Source organism: Carlito syrichta, unplaced genomic scaffold (genome assembly GCF_000164805.1).
Source record: "Carlito syrichta isolate Samal-C Ts95f unplaced genomic scaffold, Tarsius_syrichta-2.0.1 Scaffold288017, whole genome shotgun sequence".
NCBI lineage: Eukaryota > Metazoa > Chordata > Mammalia > Primates > Tarsiidae > Carlito > Carlito syrichta.
Genome location: NW_007232113.1, coordinates 279,922 through 299,638, shown reverse-complemented (window position 1 = coordinate 299,638; position 19,717 = coordinate 279,922).

Sequence of the window (19,717 nt, the reverse complement as noted above, 5' to 3'; positions counted from 1 at the left end):
ACACAGAATTTAAACCACCAACAGAAAATAATCAAGAAAAAGAAGGGCATTATACAGTGATAAATGATATAATTCAACAAGAAGATTTAACTGTCTTAAATATAGGGGCACCCAACACTGGATCACCCAAATACATGAAAAAAAGACTAGTTGAACTTAGAAAACATTTTGATAGCAATTCAGTATTAGTGGAGAACTCCAACACCCCAGTGACATTGCTAGACAGATCACTGAAGTAGAAAATCAACAAAGAAATGATAGACTTAAGAAAGGTTGTATACCAAATGGTTCTAGTAGATGTCTACAGAACATTCTATCCAACAACTGCAGAATATATGTTTTTTTCATCTCTGCATGGGGCATTCTCCAAATTCAACCACATACTTGTCCATAAAGCAAGTCTCATGAGATTTTTAAAAATTAAAAAAAAATAAAAATTATAGAAAGCATATTTCCAGACCACAGCTGATAAAATTAGAAATCAATGCCAAGGGGATATCCATAACTTGCTCCTGAGTGACCCTTGGGTAAACAATGAAATTAAGGCAGAAATCAAAAATTTTTTTTAAACAAATGAAAATAAAGACACAATGGCCAGTCTTGATGACCCACACTGGCAATCCCAGCACTTTGGGAGGCCAAGGTGGGAGGATTACTTGAGACCAGGAGTTTGAGAACAGCCTAGGAAACATATTGAGACCTTGTCTCTACAAAAATGTGGTATATATACAACATGGTATACTATGCAGTCATAAAAAGAATGAAATCATGTTTTTTGCAGCAACATGGATAGAGTTACATATCATCATCCTAAGTAAACTGACTCAGAAACAGAAAACCAAGAAAACTGCATATTTTCATTCATATACAGGAGCAAATGGTCAAAAAGATTAAAATAATAGACACTGGGGACACCAGTGGGGAAGCAGAGAGGGGTTAGGATTCAGAAACTACCCATGGGGCACAATGTTCGCTATCTGGGGAATGGGCCACCTGAGACCCAATCCCCACCACTACACAGTAAGTCCACTTAAGGAATGTGCGTGTGTACCTCTGAATCTAAGGTAAAATAAAATAAATAAGAAAATAGAGACACAGCATACCAAAACATTAGGGGTACAGCAAAAACAGTGCTGAGAGGAAGGTTTATGACTACATCAAAAAGGTAGAATGATCTGAAATCAGCAGCTTAACTTCATACTTCCAGGTACTAGAAAATCAAGAAAAATCTAAACCCACAACTACCAGGAGAAAATAAATAACAAAAATCAAAGTAGAGATAAATGGAATTAAGACAATTTTAAAGGACACAAAGGATCAGTGAATTAAAAATGGGTTATTTAAAAAGAATAAACAAAATTGATAGATCACTAGCAATAAAAAAGAGAGAAGACTCAAATAAGTGCAATCAGAAGTAATAAAGGTGACATAACAGCTGATATCACAGACATTCAAACAAGTCATAGAGGTTGGAAAAGCTATAGGAAATGAACAAATTCCTGAAAACATATAACTTCCCAAGACTGAACCAGAAATAATAAAAATCCAGAATAAACAAATAATGAGCAACAAAATTAAATCAGTAATAAAAAAAATCTTCCAACAAAAAAAAGCTCAGGAAACTACAGATTCACAGTCAAATTTTACCAGATGTGCTATAAAGAGCTGGTATCAATCTTGCTTAAAGTATTCCAGTTAATGGAGGAGGAGGAAATACTCTATAACTCATTTTACAAAACCAGTATCACTTTGATACACAAATCAGGCAAGAACACAACAACAAAAAATTTACAGGTCAATACCCTTGATGAACATACAGAAAAATCATCAGCAAAATATCAGAAAATTTAATTCAGCTACACTATAGCAATGTCATGGAAACAACGTGTCCAACAATGATTGACTTGATAAAGAAAATTTGATCTATATACATCATGGAATAGTGCACAACCATAAAAATAATAAAATCATGTCCTCTGCAGTATGGGTCTGGAGAACATAATGCTAAGTGAACTAACTTAGAAACAGAAAGCCAAACATTGCATGTTCTCACTTGTACATATGTGGGAGCTAAATGGCTATAAATATGAAGATAATAGACATTAGGGTACTAAAAGTCATGGAACAGAGGAGAGTAATAGGGTTGGAAGTTATTTATTGGGTACATTGTTCTCTACTTGTGGAACGGGTCACCTGAATCTCAGTTGCCACCAGTACACAACATACCCACTTAACAAACATGCATTTGTATCCCCTGAATCTAAAATGTTTTTAAAAACCCACATATTTGTTAAGTCAGGGGAATCATAGAGTGAAATAATTACAAAATAATATAATTTCATTACAAATTCATTAAATAACCTTACTTAAGGGATTAAGTGGGATAAAAGGGACTGGCCTGAGTAGCTTAGAAATACAGTGAGGATTCCAATTTTAAAGGCGAAAGGACTTGATTGCAAGCATCGTACCTAAGTAGGTAAAGTTGTTTACCATGAGAGTATGAATTAACAATTCTGAAGCCACTATCCATGTATTTTGGGATGAAATGATTATGTAAATAGAGCCAACTGTCTTACACTTAGAGTAGTAGGTTCACACAAATAAGTGGATATGGCTAAACTGATTTGTGCAATAGTGAATTCGATCATATGGTGCTGACACATTATTAGAAATTCACGTTTGACATAATATAGATACATATGGACATGTAGAAATATTTATAGTTGTGTGTATATGAATATATGCAAATGTATCACTCATTATTCTACTGAAAACGTTTAGAATTAATAAAATCTCTAGTAGCAAGGGGTACATCCCATGCCCAGAACAGTTTTTACAATACCCCCTCTAATAAAAAGAAGTAGGGATCCTTGAAGAAATGATAAATATTAAGTTTGATTGTAAATTTGTAAATAAGTACAATTAGCCTATAGAATATATAGTGCCAGAAAGTGAGAAAATACTAAAACAAGAACAACCAATCAAACATGCAAACAAACAAACTTATACTTCCATGATGTAGATATTTCAGGATGATACATGAGCCAATGAAAAGATGAAACAATTTGAGAAAAAATAAATATAAAATAAAAATCCATTGTTTTATATAATATTATATAAATAGATAATTGAATAAATACAAAGTAAATGATGGAAGATAGACCAATTACTCATGGTATTCAAATAATTTTTGTAGTTACTCTGACCATTGGACTGAAAACTGAGATTCCCCACTTCTTAGGTATGTGTTGTCCATAGTGACTCCTTTTCCAAAAGTACAACATGGAAAGCTATAAAACCTATTTTACAGTGGGGAAATCTGATTTTTAAAAAAGCTTTATCAAAGGAATGAAATTAACACAAACAATTATAAATTATGTTTATAGTTTCTGCCCTTGTTGATGTAATGAGAATGGCACTCTTCCCATATGATCTCCCTCTCCTAAATCCATCACTCCTCCTTAATAACTGGGAAAACACCATACAAATCATACGTGAGGGATGCCAATATCATTTTTAAAAATAACTTAAAGACAGAAAGGAGATTAAGAAGAAATGATATATAAATTCGATGTGGTATACTGGATAGGATCCTGGAACACAAAATGGAAAATAAAAGAAAAATAAGTAAATATAAATATAGTGTGGATGTTAGTGAATGATAATGCATGATGTTGATTCATATATTGTCAACACTAATGTAAGAGGTTAATAATAAGAAAAACTGCATGGGGGGGTATATGGACTCTTTTAGCACTAACTTTTCAACTGTCCTGCATATCTAAAGCTATTCAAAAACTAGACCGTTTATTAAAAATGCTTCAGAGCTTAAAAAATGAAATGTTAGCAATGGTGTAGATGACGTCTCAGTGCATCTTCCCATTTTCAACCTCTTCTTTACTTAATGAAGGTTACTGTTACTTTAAGTTATCTACTTGTCATTTCCCTAATTATTAATTGTTATTATTCTATACATGTTTGTTTTCAAGGTAATATATTGTGTAGTTTTTCTTGTCCATGATAAATGTAATTGCCAAAATTAATTTATACCCTTAATGACAAGAAATCATCAGACAAATCAATATCCCAAAGTCTTGGACCACCTCATCAAGTAAGTCCTCACTGCTCCACCTCTACATACTAGCCTGAACAGAGAATGATGTCTAATGGATAAGTGAGCCAAATACTTGAGATCAGGATTTGCTGTTAACTTAATTCAGCCTTCCTGGAGTGTGAAAATGTGGGTGCGATTTTAGTTAGCATCCTGAATCATGCACTCTTTAATTTTTTCTTCACTATATTTATCAGGGATTATCAAAGCTTATTTCAGTTTTCAAATGCCCCAAAATAAGTTGATCAGGATAGGAAGAGAACAGAGCAAAAGATTTTATGGAGAGTAAAGTGCATCTACCTTTGCAGTGACTGGTCATAATGTGATTAGTAAGATGACCATCTACATGAATAGAAGGGAAAAAGAAAAAGGAGAAAAAACATACTATTGTTATGAATTTAGGGATTGAATTTGAAATGCATCTTAGCAGGAACCATTGTTCATATATGTAAGATTAAAACAGCAATTCACAAAATACTGTGTTTTCTAAGTCGTTAGAAAGCTGCCATTTATGTGTATAATTTCAAGGAACTCTTTGTCCTTCCTACTCGGTGGATTTCTTGAATCAGTTTAAAAATTAGCTCTCTAAACATAAATCAGGATAGTCATTACTTCACTAATAACTCTAATATCTCTAATACCCAAGGAACCAACTGTGCTGCCCATCAAAAGTGGACTGGATTAAAAAATATGTGGACATATGCATGATGGAACATTACACAGCCATAAAGACGGACAAAATTATGAACTTTGTGGCAACTTGGATGGATTTAGAGTCTATAATAATCAGTGATCTATCATAGAAGCAAAGAACTAAATACCACATGTTCTCACTCATAAGCAGACCCTGAACACTCATCATAATACTACAAGAAAGGGATTGGCAGTAGTGGGAAACTGCCAGGGGAGGGAGGGGAAGCATACAACATCAATAAGGGTATCTGATCTCAAAACAGGCAAAGTGAAGATCAAAGGGAGGCCCAAACTTTATCTGTACAATTACCACTTGTATACTCAACCCTAAATTATACCCCACATCTTTAAAATACAATAATAATGTAGTTGATCAACTTATATGAAAACATATTTAAGCATGTTTCTTGAATAATAGATCAGAATATATCAGATAAGCCATGATGGTTGTATGCTGAGAATAGGCAGTCACAGAGAAAGTAGTGCATTCCACTGAGGCTAGAGCACATTTCATATATCTCAAATAGAGGTGCATTTAAAAGTGATAGTGTCAAAATACTGTTGGCGACAAATCAGTCATCACGTCCTTGTCTTTGTGTGTACACACATAAACCTGGTCTAAAATCCTCCCATTAACACCTTCTGGTGAGATATGAACATTAAAACTTGTGAAGTGACTGTCAGTAGATAAAAAATATAATCTCACAAAGAGAAGCATAGGTCTCTCTAAAGAAATGTGGCATAACTGAAGCTTCTAATTAGCACAGATGATGACAATATCGGGAAAATCATTGAAAACATGAGTTTAAAAATGATTCAGAATAGTGGGAACCAAGATGGCCACTAGGGAGTAGTCGACCAGCACCTGTCTTGCAGAGCAGAACAAGAAAGACAATCCCAGCCACCAGTAACTCCAAGCGGCTTCAACAGAATTAGACAAAGGAAGCATATCCAAAGAGAAATCTTGGAATGCATACAGAGCAAGAAACAGAAAGAGCAGGCAGCCAGCATTGGAGCTGGGAGGCCCTATCCCTACCATGCACCAGCCTTGTTTAGAATTTGCAGTCCTACCCTGTATGCAAGAGGTGGTGAGTGCTCTTGACATGGACTGTGACAGTTCCCCTCCCCCAAGACACGTGTGGGTCTTTAGTTCCACATGGGAGAAGGTCTGCCTGATTAGAGCACAGCAGCTGCTGCTGGAGCCCACATGGAACTGAAAACCCACCCACGTTCGGAACACCTACTACCAGTCAATCCCCAAGTGAAAAAATATAAAGAAAAAAAAATCATAAAGGCAGTTAGAGAGAAGGGATAGACCACTTTCTAGGGAAGACCCACCAGAATTGCAGCATACATCTCAGCAGAAACCCTACAAGCCAGAGGAACTGCAATCACATCCTTAACATTCTTAAAGATAAGAAATGCCAGACAAATATTTCCTACCACACCAAGCTAAGCTTAATCAGTGACAGAGAATTAAAATCCTTTCCAGATATCCAATCCCTAACAGAATACACCACCTCCAGTACAGCCCTTCAGGAGATGCTTAAGAAAGTTTTGAACATAGAAATAAAAGAGTGGTTTCACCTATCTCAAAAGTACAGGCAAGGACAAAGTTAACAGAGCATACAGATCATCCACAAAATCTAAAATAATAATAATAACAACAATAATAAATAAATAAAGCAAAACAATGACAGGAATAAACCATCATATATCAATAATTAATCTGAATGTGAATGGACTGAATGCACCACTAAAAAGGCATAGAGTCCAACTACCCCCAGGAAACCCATCTCAGCTGACAAGTTCAAAGTAAGGATATGGATAAAGATTCTCCAGGCATTTGGAAAACAAAAAAGAGTAGGAGTAGCTATTCTTACATCAGAAAAACATATTTTAAGCCAGTACAAGTTTTAAAAGACATAGAATGATACTACATAATGATAAAAAGCTAAATCCACCCGTAAGAAATATCTATCTTAAATACATATGCAAACAACACAGGAGCACCTGTTTTTATTTATTCATTCATTTTTTACTTTATTGTAATATAAAGGTGTGAGATACAAGTCAGGATCTAGCAATCCCCCTCCTGGGAATTTATCTTGAGAAACACAGTTTTCTACACACGTTTATTGCTGCACTATTCACAATAATGCCCGTATTTATAATTTGCTATGTAAACTAAGAAAGGACATAAACACTCATACAATCTTAGTCAGAGACTTTAATATCCCATGAACAGCCCTAAACTGATCATTGATGCAAAAAATCAACAAGGAGATCCAGAACTTTAACTTGACACTTAACTAATTGGACCTAGTAGACATCTACAGAACACTTCATCCAACAGCCAGAGAGTATACATTCTACTCATTATCACATAGAACATTGATCATATTCCTGGACATACATGAACAAATTCCAAAAGGTTAAAATAATACCAAGAATCTTCTTAGACCACAGTGGAATAATAATAAACATCATCACCAACAAGAATTCTCCAAAACACACAAATACATGAAAACTAAACAACATGCTTCTGAATGACTTTTGGGTCAACACAGAAATCAAGACAGAAAGAAAAAGATTCCTGGAAACCAATAAAAACAAAGACACAACATATCAAAACTTCTGGGATATCACAAATTCAATGTTTAAGGGAAGTCTATAGCATTACATGCAAATATCAAGAAAATAGAAGTGTCACAAATAAACAGCCTAATGTCACACCTAAAATGATTAAAAAAGGCAAGAACAATTAATCCTAAATTCAGTAGAAAAACCCAGATCACCAAAATAAAGAAATGACTGCAAGAAACAGAAGAAGAAAAAATCATGTAAAGGATCAACTAGACAAAAAATTGGTTATTTGAAAAGATAAATAAGACTGACCAAACCCTGCACAGATTCACTTTTAAAAAGAGAGTCTTAAAAAAACACAATTAGATATGAAAAAGGCGATGTCACTACTGACCATGAAGAAATTCAAAAGATTATCAGAGCTTACTGAGAACATCTGTATGCAAATAAACTGGAATATTTAGAAGAAATGTAGGAATTCGTGGCCTTTCACGACCTTCCAAGGTTGAAACAGGAAGAAATAGAAACCCTAAACAGATCAATTAAAAAAATCCAGGAAATTGACTCAGTTATAAGAAACCTCCCCACAAAAACAACAACGACAAAAAAACACAAACTGGACCATATGGCTTCTCAGCTGAATCCTACAAGATATAAAAAGAAGAGCTGATACCAATTATATTGAAAGTACTAGGAAATGGAGAAGCAAGAAATCTTCTCTAGCTCATTCTACGAAGCTAATATCATCCTGATATCCCAAATTGGCAAAGACCCAACAAGGAAAGATAATTACAGGCCTCTTTTCCTGATGAACATAAATGCAAAAATTCTCAACAAGATTCTACCAAATTGTATTCAACAACACATTTCAAAGATCATCCATTCAAAGGACGAGGTGGACTTCATTCCCAGAATGTATGGCTGGTTCAAAATTCACAAGTCTATAAATGTAATTTAGCATATTAGCATGTGTAAAACCAAGAACTACTAGATTATGTCATTAGACATAGAAAAAGCATTCAATAAAAGTCAGAATCCTTCTTGATAAAAACACTCAAATACTTGGACATCAAAGAAACATCCTTCAAAACAATAGGAGCTATCTAGAACAAACCTACAACCAACATCATACTTAATGGGTAGAAGCTGGAAGCATTCCACCTAAGAACTAGAACAAAACAAGGATGCTCACTTGAATTCCTGCTATTCAACCCAGTACTGTAAGTCCTATACAGAGCAATCAGTCAGAAGAAGGAAGTCAAGGGTATCCAGATAGAAAAAGAGGAAGATAAATTATCCTTCTTTATGGGTGATATGATTCTATACTTAGAATACCCTAGAAAGTCTGTAAAAAAATTATTTGCACTGATAAACAACTTTGGTAAATTGTCAGGATACAAAATCAACATGCAAAAGACAGGTGTATTTCTATACCAACAACAAGAAGAATGAAAACCAAATAAAAAATACAGTTCAATTTACAATAGCCATTAAAAAATGAAACACCATGGAATCCACTTAACCAAACAAGTGGAAGACCTTTGCAATGAGAACTACAAAACACAGCTCAAAAAAAGTAAGGATGATATACATAAGTGGAAAAAATCTCATGCTAATGGATTGGAAGAATAAATATTGTCAACATGTCCATCTTACCCAAGGTAATCCACAGATACAATACAATCCCTATCAAATTGCCAACATCAGTTTTTACAGACCTAGAAAATGCAATACAGAAATTTATGTGGAAGCAAAAAAGACCATAAACAGCCAAAGCATTCATCAGTTAAAAGAGCAAGTAGGAGCCATCACACTTCCAGACTTTAAGCTTTATTACAAGGCTACAGTAAACAAGACAGCATGGTATAGGTGCATAGATCAATGGAACAGAACAGATCATGCAGAAACAAAAACAGTCCATCAACCAACTCATCTTCGACAAAGTCATCAAGAACAAACATTGAGAAAAGGAAATCATATTTAGCAAATGGTGGTGGGAAAATTGACTAGTACATGCAAAATAATAAAACTGGACCTTCTATCTATCACTATATACAAAAATTATCTCAAAACAGATCAAAGCCTACAAAGTTTAACTTCAAACTTTAAAAATGTTATAAGAAAATGTAGGGAACACCCTCTTGAACATCAAAGTAGGAAATGAATTCATGACCAAGTTCTTAATAGCAAATGCAACAAAACCTAAGATAGACAGGTGGACCTTATCAACCTGGAAAGTTTTTGCACAGCAAAAGAAACCATCAAGATAATAAAAACAACCCATGGAATGGAAATATATATATATATATATACACACACACATATGTGTGTGTGTGTGTGTGTGTGGGTGTGTGTGTGTATTTGCAAACTATGCATCTGACAAATGCTTAATATCCAGGTTCTAAAAGGAATTCTAATGAATTGAAAGGAAACAAACAAACATTAAAAATTGAGCAAAGGACATGAACAGGCACATTTGAAAGGATGACATACGTGGTCTGACAATTAAGTTTGTGAACTCATCCTAGCAAAGTGTTACATACCTCATTACTGAATACATTGCCACATTGCTCATTGCTTTGATAGGTGAACTAGGCACTGGTGTCAGTGCATAGTTGCCCAAAGGGAGTACTTCGAAGGTGACCGTAGTGGTATTCAAATATGGAACCAACTGAGATGTTCATCAAATGGGGACTGAATAAAGAAAATATGGTACATATACATAATGTAATATTATGTAACCATAAAGAAGAACAAAACCTTGGCCTTCACAGCAACTTGCATGTAGCTGGAGATCATCATACTAAATGAACTATCACGAAGACAAAGAACTGAATACTGCATGTTCTCATTCATAACTGGGCACACTAGCACAGAGGTGGGATCAGCCGAGGCTAAACACTGCTGAGGGGGAGAGGGAAAAAGAGAGGGACATGGGACAAAACACTGAGTGTCTGGTCCACTATCAAGGGCATAGAGGGCCAGTGAGAGGCCCAAACTTCACTGGCATGCAAGCTACTTATGTGGTAAATCCCCACTTGTGTGCCACAACTGTAAAAGAAAATTAAAGTGATTCAGAAGAGTTTAGTATGAATGACAGAAATTTTAGAAAATATCTTTGTGAATGTGTATTGCTTATATTTTTAATCTCAGGTAGTCATAGGAATAATATAAGACAAATATAGGACATATCTGTGTCATAATTTGTTTTATTATTTTATGATGACTGAAAATACTTATGCATCTGACAATTGATGCAAATGATTAGATAATGCCATCAGTATAGGAACTAACTTCATGATTAATATGGACCTGGTATTACTCTACATGTTCTAGGTATTATTATTTCACTGAATCCTCACAGCATCATATGAGAAAGGCACAATTGCCACTCCCTTGGTCCCGTTCTGAATCTCAGCTAAGACCCTACAAGAAAGAAACAGAAGAACATGAGCTTGACTCAGTCTGTCCCCAATTTCAGTGCTCACATTGTGTTAGAACATATTTTCTCTTATATAAAAATACCCTCTAGGTTTGGATTAAGTAACACCCTACTCCAAGGTCATGAAGTTGCTTTCTTGAATTACACTTTAAGTACTGTATTTAATTGTTTGTTTCATATTTGGATCTATTATTCACCTGGAATTAATTTTGTATGTAATATGAAGTCAAAGTTTAGATTTTATTTGCCCTACTATGGATATAAAATTTTCTAGGAAATTTCTTGAAAAATACTTCTTTCCTTCATTTATCTTTGTCATAAATACTTGCATATATGTGTGTGTGTTTCTAAATTCTTTTATCTTTTTAAAATTGATTTGTTTCTCTATCTTTGTGAAACTACCACACTTTCTTCATTACTAAGAGATGTCGTTTAAGAGAAGAATTCTTTCTCCAGGGCCCATTCTGTAACCACTGAGCTATTCTATAAGGAGGAAAGAGAAGTGTAAAACCTGCCTGTTTTACATGGAGAACAGTATTCCCAGTTGCACTTTGAATAAAGAGGAGGGTTTAGAACCAGAGAAGTTCTGCCAGTACTCCCTCCTGATGGCTCAGAGAAGACCCATCTCAGAATAGGAGATTGATTAGTTTATTCCTCCTTTACTACAATCCCTTTTATTCCACAAACATCTTTCAGGTCATTTTTTTCAATAGTGTTCTCAAAAAAGTAAAATTCATGCACTAGCATGCACACACATGTAAAGAATGACATACACATTAACACAAATACATACATTGACATACACTCACATTCACACTAACCCACACATCAACAGAAACACATACCAACACAAATTCTGATGTAAATACTGACAAAAACACGCATCAAAACACAAATTCTGTAAGTACTTGGAATCATTTCTGGATTCTCTATTTTGCTCCATTGTTCTGTGTGTCTATTTCGGTACCATTAACATGCTGTTTTGTTTACTACAGCCTTGGAGTATAATTTGAAGTCAGAGAACATGATGCCACAAGCTTTGTCCCTTTTGCTTAGGATCGCATTGGCTATTTTGGCTCTTTTTTGGTTCCATATAAATTTTGTTTTGTTTTTTTGTTTTTGCTTTTGTTTCTGATTTTTTTTTTTTTTTTTTTGAGTTGGAGTCTCACTCTGATGCCCATACTGGAGTGCAGTGGCCGCTCCCGACCACCGCAGCCTCGACCTGCTGGGCTCCGGCGATCCTTCCGCCTCAGCCTTCCAAGTAGCTGGAACTACAGGCACGCGCTACCACGCCCGGCTAATTTTTTGATTTATTGTAGAGATGAGGTCTTGCCAAGTTTCCCAGGCGGGTCTCGAGCCCATGGGCTCAGGCAATCCACTCACCTCGGCCTCCCAAAGGTGTGGGATTACAGGCTGAGCCACCGAGCCCGGCCTTCCATATGAATTTTAGGACTTTTTTTTTCTAATTCTGTGAAAAATGTCATTGGTAGTTTGATAGGGATTGGGTTGAATCTATATATTATTTTGGGTAATATCATAATTAAAACAATGTGCAATCTTCCAATCCCTGAAGCAAGCAAAAACACACACTGGGGAAAGGCCACCCTCTTCAGCAAATGGTGCTGGGGAAATTAGATATCTATATGCAGAAAAACGAACCTTGATCCCTGTCTCTCCCCATATAGAAAAACTAACCTGAGATGGATTAAGGATTTAAATATCAGAACTGAAACCATAAAAATTCTAGAAGAAAATCTGGGAAAAAAAGCTTCTGGACATTGGCCTAGGCAAATAATTTATGACTAAATCCCCAAAAGCATGTGCAACAAAAACAAAAATAAATAAGTGGAACTTAATTACACTAAAATCTTCTTCACAGAAAAAGAAAACATCAGCAAAGCAAATAGCCAACCTACAGAATGGAAGAAGATATTCACAAACTACACATCTGATAACAGACTAATATCCAAAATCTACAAAGAACTCAAACAAATCAGCAAGAAAAAAGCAAATAATCTGATTAAAAAGTGTACAAATGACATGAACAGTCATCTTTCAAAAGAAGATCTACAAATGGTTAACAAACAGATAAAAAATGCTCAACATCACTAATAATCAGGGAAACGCAAATCAAACCCGCAATGAGATGTCACCTTACACCAATCAGAATGGTCATCATTTAAAAAAATCAAAAAACAATAGAGATGTGAACTCAGATGTGAAAAAGGAGCGCTTATACACTGTGGAAGTGTAAATTAGTACAGCCTCTATGGAAAGTAGTATGGAGATATCTCAAGAACTAAAAGTAGATCTACTATTTCATCCAGCAATCCCACCACAAGATGTCTACTCAAATGAACAAAGGTAGTTATATAAAAAAGACACCTGTTACCTACATGTTCATTCAGCACAATTTACAATTGCAAAGATGTGGAATCAACTGATCAGTGAATAATGAAAATGTGGTATATATGCACTATGGAATACTATTCATCTGTCAAAAATAATGAAATAATGTCTTCTGCAGCAACTTGGATGGAATTGAAGAACATCATCCTAAGAGAACTAACATAGGAACAGAAAACCAAACGCCTTATGTTCTCACTTATAAGTGAGTCCTAAGCCAAGTATGTACAAAGACATTACGAATGGTATAATGGACACTGGAGACTCAGAAGGGGGAAGGGGGCATGAGTGGAGGGACGTAAAATCACCAATAGGGTACAATGTACACAAAAAGGGGTAGAGGGTACCTGTCAAGCCCACACCAAAAATCATTTCTATTCCTTAAAACTAAAAAAAAAGCATAAATACTGACACACCATCAACACACACACACACACACACACACACACACACACACACACACACACCAGCACACTAACACAGAGACATTTTCAGTTATACAAACACACACTGAAACACGTATATCATTACCAAAACACATTTACAGCGATGACAAACACAAAGGTTAAAACTCACATGTTGACATATAGAAGTCGTGTTGTAAATATCAGTTTGCTTCGGAAAAATTAAAATAAAATATCATCTTTTCTATTTGATAAAATCTAAGCATTCTCTTTCCTGCTCAGGCTCCTTTCCTGATCCTGGCCCAGAGGACTTTACTAAAGGCATGTGTCTTGCAAAGTGCATAGCTCACATTTCAGTGATTTCCTCAGCTTCACAGGCCTTTTGAAACTATACATCTGACTAGACCTGGTAGCTCACACCTGTAACCACAGCACTTTGTGGGACCCAGAGTGGAGTATTGCTTGAGGACAAGAGTTCTAGACTAGCCTGGACAACCCAGGGAGACCTAAAGACTACACAAATCATTTTAATCTATGGGCAACATGGTTGGTTCCATGTTTTTGCTATTGTGAATAGAGCTGCAACAAACATGCGTGTGCAGGTATCATTTTGGTAGAATGGCTTCAGTTCCAAAATGGTGGCTCATGTCTGGAGTCTCAGGTAATTGAGAAGTTGAGGCAGAGGAATCACCCAGCCCAGGAGGCTGAGGCTGAGGTGAACCATGATCATGCCACTGCACTCTAACCTGGGGAACAGTGTGAGGCTTCATCTCAAACAAACAAACAGCCCTGCACATCTGAAATGCAGGGATATTATAGTCAGTTCTTCTCTCCTATATCTCCAGTGTGGAAACCAGGGACTGGTTTATAAACAGTGGTCTTTGTGTGTGTGAATAGTGCAGGAGAGAGGAAGAGAGGGTAAAGTTATGTGGGAGCGTTTACTTAAAACAGCCATACAGGAGTCATGAACTAAAATGGAGGGAAGAGAAGGGAGAGAAAACAAGCCCAGCAAAATTCCTTTCCTATACCCTATGGAAATTGGAACTGGCAATCAATTTCTGATCAAAACCCAAAGTGCCCACATCATAAGAGATAAGATAGACAAGCAGGACCTCATCAAATAAAAGAGTTTCTGCAATGCGAAAGAAACCATCAAGAGAGCAGGGAGATAGCCCACACAATGGGAAAAATATTTACCAACTGTATATCTGACAGAGGCCTAACATCTAGGATCTACAAGGAACTCAAACATGCCAAAGGGAAAAAAACAAACAGCCCCATTAAAAGGTGGGCAAAAAACATGAATTAGACACTTCTCAAAAGAAGATATATGGGCAACCAACAGACACATGAGAATGTGATCAGCCTCACTCATCATCAGAAAAATACAGATCAAAACCATATTGAGATACCACCTCACCCCAGTCAGAAATGGCCATCATTAATAAAACAAACAACAACAGATGCTGACAAGGATGTGGAGAAAAAAGAACGCTTCTACACTGCTGGTGGGAATGCAGACTAGTACAACCTCTTTGGAAGACAGTGTGGTGATTTCTGAAAGAACTAGAAATTGACCTTCCATATGACCCAGCAATCCTCCTACTGGGAATATACCTGGAGGAACTGAAGTCATTCTACCAAAATGATACCAGCTCACGCATGTTTGTTGCAGCTCTATTCACAATAGCAAAAACATGGAACCAACCATGTTACCCATAGATTAAAATATTTGGTACATATACACAGTGGAATATTATGCAGCCATAAAGAAGGACAAACATATGAACTTCACAGCAACTTGGATGGATTTAAAGTCGATCATACTCAGTGATCTATCACAGAAACAAAGAACAGAGTACCATATGTTCTCACTCATAAGCGGACCTTGAACAATTATCAAAATACTATAAAAAAGGGATTGGCAGTAGTGGGAAACTGCCAGGGGAGGGGGAGTGGGATTGGCAGTTGGGGGAAAGGGGGAAGGGGAGCACACCTCATCAACAAGGTTACCTACATAATGAACATTCATATACCTAACCCTGAATTATACCCCACATCTTTAAAATAAAGCAAAATAAAAAGAGAAAATGTTTTAAAAATTCCTCTCCTTATACTCTCCACCCTTTGGAGAGAGCCCAGCTTGGTGTGGCACCAAGGATTCCTCCTAGGCAAGAAGTGCACATTGCTCCCTTCTTATCTACTCTCCTGATGCCTACTGCTGAGCTCTCTCCTCATCAACAAAACATACACAGATAGACCCAAAAACAGTTTTCATCAAAGTTTTTAAAAATTCTGATGTGTATTTGAAGGTTCTGGTTTGCATGAGGCTAAATCACGCAGCATTGCTTCAGCAGTCTGTTCTCACATCTCTGGAAAACACTTCTAGTCAATTGCAATATGAGATGAATAATCTCATTTATGGGAATATGTGTCCCCAAATACCTTTATGAGGAGTCCAAAGCCCAGTGCGGTAGGTTACACATGGAGGGAGAGTCTAGGTTCTGGGTTCAGGGGCATGTGTGTTGGGCCACATTGTGTTCAGATTCCTCAAAGTTAAGACAAGAAATAGTAGCTAAAAAGCCACATGCTTAGTGGAAAGAAGCCAGCAAGGGAAAGTTAATTAGAGCTTCCCTCTTTTTAATACTCTGCCTTTAAGACATCTCACTACATAATGGAAATTAGGGTGGAGGTGAGGAGCTCCCTACCACAAGCCAATAAAAGTACCCATGCTCTCTTGTGAGCCCCTGATTCATGCACATGTTGAACTTCTTGACCTGTGTACCTAACCCTGAATTTTACCTCACATATTTAAAATTTTTTAAAAATTTTAATGACAAATTAAGTCAATCCAGTAGTCATGTTTAGATAAAATCTTTAAAAAAAAAAAAAAAAGCAGGAATAAGAAAGCTTAATGGTGGCTGGGTGTATGCCATTACACTCCAGTCTGGGCAACAGAGTGAGACTCCGACTCACAAAAAAATAAATAAATAGATAAATAAAAAGAATGCCTAAAATAAATAGTCACTGATAAACACAATGTACTTATAATTTATATGTTTCCATTCATGTGCATTTTTTCAAGCATTATATAATAATTAGTTTGCATCATGTTTTCTAAATTATCTACATTTAGAGGATTTCTTTCTGATAGAAGTTTTCACTTAACTTTTGGAACAATTATTGAATTGTTTTCTGTATTTTCTAAACTACTGCAATTTCACTCCAGTATGTTTCTTATATTCACTAGGTTAATCTCCAGTATATATTATTATATGCCCCTAAATCAATATGAAAGAAATAAAGGCTTTCCCATATTCCATACATTCAAAAAGAAAGTACTCATGCTCTACCAATACTTTCCCAAGTACCAAATTCAGAAGTGGTTCCTCTTTCCCACCTCTTAGTTGGCCTTCAGCAGCATGATCCTAGAAATAGACCCTTCCCAGTTATGAGCCAAATAACTCATATTTTTAGAAAACTCAATTATCATGGCTCCGACAAAGCATGGTCAAATCTCATGCCTTTCCAAGTGCTTTGACCTTGATCTTTTTCTTAATCCAGGACCTTTGGTGATTAGAAGCATGGAGTGAGGACTTGGGTTCACAAACAGCCCCTGTCCCCAATAATGTTGGTGATGCTGTCTGTGTTCAGTATCAAAGAACAACTCCAGAAGGGCATAGGAATCACCAAACTCTTACATCACCTCTTAATAAACAATTTTTGTTGCAAATCTCAAATCACCAACAAATTTCACTGTATATCATCCCCAAAATGTATTTTATTAAATTGATGAGGTCATTGACTTCAAATGCACCACTGTTTTATGAACACTAAGAAAAAAACAAGAGCACAGCTAATTTAACAATGACACAATTCCAAGATGCCATTGGTTTAATATATTAAAATGTGAAAAATGTACATATAAAATCATATTTTTACTACGGCCAGAGTTTGCTGAAGGAGAATTTGGAAATACATTTGAGTTATACTGATAAGGGACTTAAAATCACTGATTAGAAACCATATGGGATGAATGAATATGTGGGGATAAATGTCAATTCATTTTCCTGAGACCCAGAAAACCTTTTCTATTCCCTAGATACCTCCTGTTTTGTAAAGAGTGTGTGCAGGCTCCAGAGACACTTCCCTTAGGCAAAAGGAAGTTAGAGTTTGGAGTAAGCTGTGAGTGGCTTTTCAATTCTGGACCAGAAATCACTGAGTAAAAAATGTAGAATGAATACCATCAGGTATAGAGAACCTGCATTTCCACAAACCAGAGCACCAGGGCTACATGCCAACCTGCACCTTCCAAGGGAATGGGAAGGAGAACATTGCTTCTGAAGATGTGATTTCATGTCAATGCATGGGATCCTTATTTCCACAGTGATGGATGGGCCATTTGGAGTGAAGTGTGAGCAAGAGGGAAGGAGGCAGGTGTACATTGCCTTCTCTGGCCTCTTTTACATCTCTCTCCTATCCCTGCCTCAATCCCAAGTGAGTATCAAGAGACCACAGATCTTCAACAAACTCTAGAGGGCTGATCTTACTCTTCTTCCCCTGACTCCCTGAAAGTCATCATCTGGTATATTTGGGGAAATGAATGAACCCATCGATGAGACTTTATGCCACACTTCTGTAGAAAAAGTAAATTCCTAACATGAGTCATTATATGCCCCCAATCACATACAGATCCCTAGACCCCAGGCCTGCCAACTCAACCTGATAGGGGTCTGAGGCCTGGAGGCCTGAGATGAGGACTGAGACAAAGAGCAGCACAGCCTAAGTATGAGGAAAAGCAGTGTTCCTTGTCTGATTCCTGATTCCTTCCTATTCTGGAAATCCCTCCCCACCTTGCGGACATTTGTTCCCTTACAACTTCCCATCTTAATACATAGCTTGTTACTGTTGGTATATTTTGTCCAGTACCATTCTGTATTTAAAGATAAGGGCTGGTAATAGCAATTCCCAGGAGCACCTGGTTAGTAAAGAGAAACAACTCATGGAGTGTCAATATATAGGTATCTGCTTCTGTTTGTAGCACATCACACATCAGCACCGTGGGCCCAGAGGGGACCCCAGGCAGGTGTGCACTGAAGGAGAAATTAAATGCCCCATCCTCTCAAGCTCCTAAGTCACAAGCTTTCTCCTTTTCTGTGAGAAAACATGGAGCATAGAAGATATTCTCTGAAAAGTCAACAGGATCCCCCTAGAACACCAAGCAGATACCAGGAAAGTCTGCTCATCAGAAAGAACTGAATAATTTTTCCACATTCCCACCTCCCTACACTTGCTTTACACCAGGTTTCCCTACATGAGAAAATATAACAAAAGAATTTTGAGTGTATAACAGATTTCCCTGGAAGAGCTCATTCTACAACATGACTTCAGCCTCCATGGCAGCCTCTAGACAGAGAGGGATTATGAAGATCAGAGAGAGGGTGTGAAGATCTGGGCTGGCAAGAGGATGTCTCAGCTTTCAGAGATCAAGTTCCTCAGGCACAGTTGTTCTCTTCAGAAATCCTCCAGTCTCTCCTCTGCCCTTTGAAGCCTTTACCTCACATCTGCCAAACCTGTTTCTATTTCATTTATACAATCAGGTGTTGTTAGTCTCTTTTTTAGCTCTCCATCTTAGAGGCACCCCCAGAATCCTTTCCTAGCAGCTCTAAGTTACACATGGAGGAATTTCAGAAAGGCAGAAAGGGAAGTTTCTGGGAAGTTGTCCTGACAATTATTTCTACAGTAAAAGGTCAAAACACAGATCTTCATCAACAAAACAAAAAGCTGATTCTTTGAAAGAATTAACAAGATTAATGGACCCCCTAGCCAGAATGACCAAGAAAAAGAGAGAGAAAGCCCAAATAAACACAATCAGAAATACAAAAGATCAAATCACAACTGACCCTGAAGAAAAACAAAAGATTATCAGAGATTACTATGTACACCTATATGGAAACACACTTGCAACCTAAGTGAATGACTTTCTGAAATCACACAACCTCCTCACATTGAAACAAGAAGACATTGAGACACTAAATAACAACCCAGGAAATTGAGTCTGTCATACAAAAACTA